Source organism: Saccostrea cucullata, unplaced genomic scaffold, assembly GCF_032062105.1.
Source record: "Saccostrea cucullata isolate Sc308-1 unplaced genomic scaffold, CSIRO_AGI_Scuc_v1 ctg2253, whole genome shotgun sequence".
Lineage (NCBI taxonomy): Eukaryota > Metazoa > Mollusca > Bivalvia > Ostreida > Ostreidae > Saccostrea > Saccostrea cuccullata.
In genome coordinates, this window is record NW_026936489.1 from 42,778 (window position 1) to 50,213 (window position 7,436).

The following is a 7,436-nucleotide window of genomic DNA, read 5'->3' on the forward strand; positions in this document are numbered from 1 at the left end:
CATTTAATTTATTTTTACTCTATATTTTTGTGTTGACATAGTCTTGAATTGACTATGATTGTCTTGGTATAATAAAACAGTTGCATGTTAAAGTGAAAAGTTTTGGTATAATAAAACAGTTGCATGTTAAATTGTAAAGTGTGTGAATTGACTATGATTGTTTTGGTATAATAAAACAGTTGCATGTTAAAGTGTAAAGTGTTTTTCAAGACCACAATACCAGAAAAGAGCAAAAACTGTCGGAGTTCATTAGCCTTCCAGCGGTCAATATCTTTTACAGTCCTTGGCTTTCTTACAAAATCACTTGGTATGTGATTCGATAGGTTGACCAGATGCGATACATTTGCTCAAACACCTGAGTACCAAGTCTGCGTGTTAACGGTCCCTTAATCTAAAGAAACAGCATTCTATTCATAACACCTAAACAGACTTAATGCATATAACCAATAAGAAAATCTGTAACCCTTTGAGCTCTTAAGTCAAAAAAGGGATTTTCCCATTTGACGTCCATCATCTACCCTGTCAGTGAACGATTCATCAGTAGATTCTATTTGTTTTTCATAATCAGAAACGTACCACCAACATTATACAAAAACAAAATTGGTACTTTTTTTCAAGTAAAAAAAAAAACACAAAAGAAACATAAATGATATGAATTTGATATATTGAGTTATTTTTGAGATATTCATTTTAATTATTCATCTCTTACTGGTTTCTAATTTTTCAGAATCTTGACAATATTTAGAAGAAACTTCAATTGACACAATCTGTTATTCTTCTACTTCTTTTTGGGGGTCCCAACAAGACATTTAACATCTGAATTTTGTGGACAGATCTGTAGCTCTGTCTGAGCCGAGTTATATCCAGTTTTGATTGAATTAAGGCCACCTCAAGTTTCCTTTTCAATAAAATCGTTTAAGGGTTCCTTTTATAGTTTACCATTGACTTTTGAAATGTCGTCTTTAGTTTAAAGGACATGATTTGGTTGATGGATATAGCCCAATCGACCAGGATCAGGATATTTGTCCATTATCTTCCACACACAACAGGAAGGTATCACTCTCCTGTCCCCAGCCCCTAACCGTAGACACACTGCCTGTTTCCTCGATGTTTGTTGACTTTGGTTCATTCTGCATCATCGAAAACCAACACGTCTCTCCCATACGTCCTGCCGAGTGCCAAAACAGTCTCGAAAATAAGTACAGCAAAGTCCTTTTTAAAAAAACGTTATTGAATGAGTCAGGAAAAGTATTTACATGCATTCATATTTCCTGAAAATTGATACACAATGCTGTGTGGATATTACATATGTAAAAATGGAAAAGTATGAAGTATAAGTAAACTATTAATTATCTATTTAAAATTGTACAAACAAAACTTCAATTCATAAGTTTTGGTCTGTAAGAGAAAGCAGTGCCAAACTTACTGGTAAAAATGAAACACATCTGTCTTTCTTGCAGCACATTTTCTCAGTATTTGTGGGCATTTTTCTGCACTTTCAACAGACAAACCAGTCAGAAGCATGGTTTTTTGTGGTGCTGGTCGGAGGAAATTGTGCTCCAGGATTTAATTCTTTTCAGCCATCTTCAGACACAATTGTTTCACTTCCTCTGAATGCGTCTGAGATTTTTAATATGTTATTTACAAAAATGATCACATATTAAGAATTAGTAAATGACAGGAGACTTAAAACTATTTTAGAACTAGAAACATGGTTGAAGGTCAGTGTACACATCTGAAAACACAGAATGGATTGAGGGTAAAGGTGAGAGAACACTTGCACTGGACATGGACAGATGGATAGACAAATTGATCATTATAGGGCGCTTGCAGAGTGGGGGCCATATTGTTTTATTTACCTGTAGGTGTACATGTTCTGTATGCCAAAATCTTACAACATAATTGTTGTCTTCCGGTGGAATGTCATCTACTTAATTAATAGGAGAAAAGTAAATTATTATATGTAAGAATAGCTGAATGTAGTGATGTTATTGTTGTTGCCCCCCCCCCCCCCAAAAAAAAATAAAGGATATTAATTACAATTGCTTACCAGTACAGCTGATTTGTCTTTTTAATTCGACAGAATTGGAACTTGGCTTTCTGTCTAAGAGTTAAAAGTAGAAGTTTTATACAAGTTTTTGAGTTGGACATAATTCCCTTTTCTACAGGAAAGGTGGCCAAATCTCTATTCACTCAAAACTTGAATAGAGCTTGATTTATCTTTCAACTTCAACTGCTTGAAAGGAATTTCTTCATTGCTTGATTTTTACTTTTTTGTAGTCAATTTTCCTAGAAGTACGGTTTATGGAAAGACATTTTTTCAATAGAGTGTAAGGGAGGGATTATACTTTTTAGTCTAGGATGATGGACATTTTGCAGAAAGCCACAAAATATTCCAACAGCTGTAATTTGATGGGATGGCAAGAGCTACATCTACTAGAAAAAAGGTAGTTGCTATTCCCGCCAGTCAAGTCGGAGGGAAAATCCATGTGATGTGTGGCTGCCATGTAAGAGAGAGTACAGTAACGAAGAGGGTTGAGCAAGAAGTGTTCTCAAGGAAAGACTCTTTGCAACATAATTATGAACATGGGTAAAAACATTGGTTGAAAAATAGTGTATATAACAGACTCGTTTAACCTTACTGTTAAAGGATCATGCAGATATAAAGCACAGTCATGAAGTATGGCATGCTGCGAAAAATCTTGGCAAATAATTAAATAATAATGTCAGTAAAGCACATTTGATATTGTGATATTTCCTTTTACTTTATGTAGAATAGCCAGTATTCTCGCTTTTATTTCAAGACTGGGTACGAAAAAAAGTAGTAAGGATCTACATAAGTGGTCTGAAGATGTAGTAACCACTATTTTTTTTATGATTTTTTCAAGACCCAACCCCATTTTCTTCCCTTGGAAAGAGATTGTTCTTTAATTTAAAAATTCAATATCCAATTTACCCAATGATGTTTTGTACTAAGTTTGGATTCTTGGAAAAGGTCGAAAATTACTCCCAACTTAAGCTTTAACGTATATCTATTCCTAATTGACCCTCATTCTATTCTTGTGTGTAAGAACTACTGCAGAAGGGAAATTCACTAATGTTAAATCGTAACTTATTTCTTCCACGTTTCCTTTACTGGAATAAATAAAGTCTAACGATTTTAAACTATTAAAGCTTCGATAGATTCAATTCTAAATACTCAGTAACTCATCACATACTGTACATACATCCTCAATCGTAGACAGTTAGTATTCCACCCAGTCACCAGCATTATTAATAAATAATAACAATAATTAACACACACCAAAGAAGACGCTTAGAGCTAAAAGCAGAGAGAATCTCAAAGGACGCTTTACAGTCAGTTTTAGAAGGTTTGCTATATTTGTGGTTTGCTCATTGTAAACTATCGATTTGTTGTTTGTTAAAATAGTTTTTAATGTCATTTATGAATGCTGATCTACAATCTCTTTTATAGGTGTTACATATAGGTCTAAAGTAGGTTTGGATGATGCTGAAGCTGATTTGGAGGACATCGGTGTTGTTCCCTTGAAACCATCACCAGAGATTAGCTCCCTCATGTACTTTGACTTAGAAACAACATGATTCCGTAAGTGTTCGAAAACTCTTTTGCTTGGTTTGGTTTATATGAAAGGGGGTATTTCATTATATCATATATGCAAGGTATTTTATTTCTACAGTCACATTTGGTAAAGCTTTTCTTTTATTTATTCAAATGTCATTTAATCATTTGATTATAAGTACATTTGACTGATTGTAGACCATTCATAAACCTCCATAGTTGAAACAAGTGGAGTGATTACATTACATTTTTTTTCATTTCAGAACGAACATCAGACATTGTTAAAATTGCTGCTATTTGTGGTGAAAAATCCCTCAACATTCATATGAAACCAAGCAAAAGAATTTCAGAGGGTGCTTCCCAAGTAACAGGATTGACATTTGAAGGTCGAATTCTGAAACGTCATGGACATCCTGTAGAGTCTGTCAGTGCTGAAGATGTTCTCAGGCGTTTCACACAGTTTGTTGCATCATGTGCTAAACCATTTTTGATTGGACACAACATTCAAAATTTTGATGTACCAGTTTTGATGCATAATTTAAAGGATATGACATGTTGAAAAATTTCCAGAATGAAATTATAGGGTCTATTGATACTTATGAATTATCAAAGAAAGTGTTTGATAAGGCAAGTGTGTCTAATTTTAAGCAAGAGACACTAGTGAAAAGTATCTTAGGGGTAGATTATGATGCACATAATGCCATGTTTGATGTTTCCAGTTAACAGCTTTATGAGAAAATTTTGGCTGTAGAGTGTGATTCTTCTGATGTTTTTAGCTTGGCATATTATGATGTAAAATCATCACTTCAACCTCTTGTTTGTAAGAGTGTGAGTTCAGGTCTCATGTTCAAAAGACTTGTTTTCTATTTACTCAGTATAAATAAGCTGAAGCTTTTACATTAAAGAGACCCCCATAATGGTATTAGGAATGTTTTTAGCGAGTCCGTGTCAGGGTCAAAGAAGGCACGTATTACTAAATCAAATTATGTGATAAACAAGGTTATAGACTTCTTAAATTCTTGTTAAAAGAAAGGGGATCAACTGTTTTTCCCTTTGTATATGTGTTTCTATGCATCTGACTTTCTGACATTTTTTCAGTTTGCAGGGGTATCACGTGAGCATTGTCATTTTGTTCATTACAGTACATTAGGCATACATGTATAAGTATTGATAGATGTAACAACTTTGTCTATGTCTTGTTCTGGTAATAGTAGAACTAGTAATGTACATGTATATGTATTGTTTGTATTTGACTGCATGCCTGAGAATGTTGCTTTGGTTTAGGCATATTTGTACATGTATGAAAATGTTTCAATTATTGACGAGTTGTCAAAAATGCATTTGAATGATTTTTTGCCTGATTTACTTGTTATTTTTTATAATGCATAAAAATGATATTAAAGTGTGATTTTTATCCAAAATGTTTTTGTTACTGATAATTTTTGAGTTGAAAGTGTTCGATTGAAAAGGGGGTATACATGATCTAGAAGGTGTAGAAAAATAAAAAGCCTGAAAAGTACTTTTTTTGCTTTTTAGTTGCAATGGACGTAAATCTAATATTTCAAATAAAAAAAAGGTCCATTACTTTATAAAAAGATGTGTAAAAATTACGATATTGTGAAAATTTTCAAGCATCAAATTGATATCATATTCCAAAAAAAGTTATGTTATAAAATAGATATTCACATATAAGACTGGTGATGCCTTTCCTAAATAATAATAAATAAATAAATAAATAAATACATTTGAAATTTATTTTGCTTTGATATTGCTTTTAATATGAGCCACGTACATGTATTGAACATGGTTGAAATAGTATGATGAAAGAAGGGGGTATAAGTCAATAGGGCACTGTAATTTGAAAAAATAGCATGAAAAGTTATTTATTTTTTATGCTTTATATTTAGTTTAAGTGTTATTCTAATAATTTCTAAGAGAAAAATGCTATTTAACGAGGCTTGGGGGTGGCAGCCATTTTTCGACTATTCCAATCAAATGAAAGTTCACAGCTAAAGATACCGTATCTTAAAAAAAAAGTTAAATCTGGTGGTTAAATTGGGATTAATTAGTTGACCCTCTAGCCTCCTTAAACCATTATTTCTATGAGTAGGGACCTACCTTAAACACCTTTTTGGTAAGAACCACTTGGCCAGAAAAGCTGGAATTTATGTGGAACACCCCAATTTATGTGTTCGGAACGTTTTATTTTTTCGGTGTTCTGCACGTTATAAACCAGATGACTTCAGAGTAGCTCTGGCAATTGTAGCGAGATAGAAATACAAATATTTTCCTTGTTTTTTGTTTCTATAAATAGAACTGGAAGTCCTCATTGATTTCGCATATTTCAAATATAAGTAGAACTGAATATCATTATTGTTTATATCCTTTGGTCGGCCATTTTTGCCCTACCCCTGATGGTCATGATTGAAACAAAATTGACCATGCTTCCATATAAATATGATGAATTATGGTTTTGTCATTCTTGAGAAGATGTTTAAAGAATTTTCCTATATATTTCTATGTAAAACTTTGGTTGGCCATTTGGCATCGCTCTACCCCTAGGGGTCATGATTTGATTGATTGATTGTATAGTGTTTAACGTCCTGATTGATTGTATAGTGTTTAACGTCCCTCTCCAGAATATTTCACTGATATGGAGACGTCACCATTGCCGGTGAAGGGCTGCAAATTTAGGCCTATGCTCGGCACTCAGGGCCATTGAGCAGGGAGGGATCTTTATCGTGCCACACCTGCTGTGACACGGGGCCTCGGTTTATACGGTCTCATCCGAAGGACCGCCCTATTTAGTCGCCTTTTACGACAAGCAAGGGGTACTGAGGACCAATTCTTACCCGGATCCCCACGGGGCGTCATGATTTATCAAACTTTTATACGCACTACCTTAACCTGCTTCCTTATAAATATGATGAATTATGGCTTTGTCATCCTTGAGAAGAAGATGTTTATAGAATTTTCCTATATATTTCTATGTAAAACTTAGATCGACCATTTTGGCCTCGCCCTACCCTTGGGGGTCTTTGAACAAACCTGAATCAACACTACCTGAGGATGTATCCCCTTAAATTTCATCTTTCCTGGCAAAGTGGTTCTTGAGAAGATTTTTAAAATATCACTCAATTTTCATTAATTTCGAATTATCTTTACTTGACTTTTTCAAAATACCATACACTGACATGAAATATTTTGTTAAACTTTATGTAAACTCACTTTGGCAAATTTATTGGGAATTCTGTGATACAAATAAACTTTATGCTATAGAAAACAAAGTCAACAAATCATATAATTTCGGCTTGAAACGCCAAGACGAAGTGATTATTTCTAGAATACGTATTGGTCATTCAAAAATTACTCATGAATATTTAATTACTCGGGAATTGCAACCAGAATGTATATCATGCGAATGTCCGTTAACTATCAGTCATATTCTTTTGGAATGTATCGATTTTTCTCGTTGTCTAGACAGACTCTTTAAAAATGAACAAACAAAGCATGAACTTTTTGCAAATATATGTTTATACGATTTTAGAGTTTTTACATGAAACTGATTTTTTTCTGCAAAATTTAAAATGATGAAACAATGTTGTATATATTTTTTAACTGTTAAAATTATACATTGTAACTGTTTATATATTTTCAAAGTTAAAGCCCTTCGGATGGGACGTTAAATGGTGCCCCGTGTCAAGGATATGGCACGAAAAAGATCGTTTCTCTGGTTTTTGAAAAAGAGTAGGCTCACTGGGGGCCACCAGAGAAACCCAAAAATTTCAAAAAAGATCAAACTTATTTAATCGCCGAAACATGGCTGAAATACTGCCGACTCGGCGTAAAACAACAA

At 33.6% G+C, this 7,436-nt stretch overlaps 1 long non-coding RNA gene across 1 annotated transcript; it reads left to right on the top strand.

The window, feature by feature from the left end:
* Positions 1 to 3,305: 3,305 nt before the first annotated feature.
* On the top strand, positions 3,306 to 4,928 carry LOC134245710 (uncharacterized). Its single transcript, XR_009987508.1, has 3 exons — positions 3,306 to 3,371; positions 3,476 to 3,607; positions 3,844 to 4,928. It is a non-coding gene; the product is annotated as an uncharacterized LOC134245710 (long non-coding RNA).
* Positions 4,929 to 7,436: the final 2,508 nt, after the last annotated feature.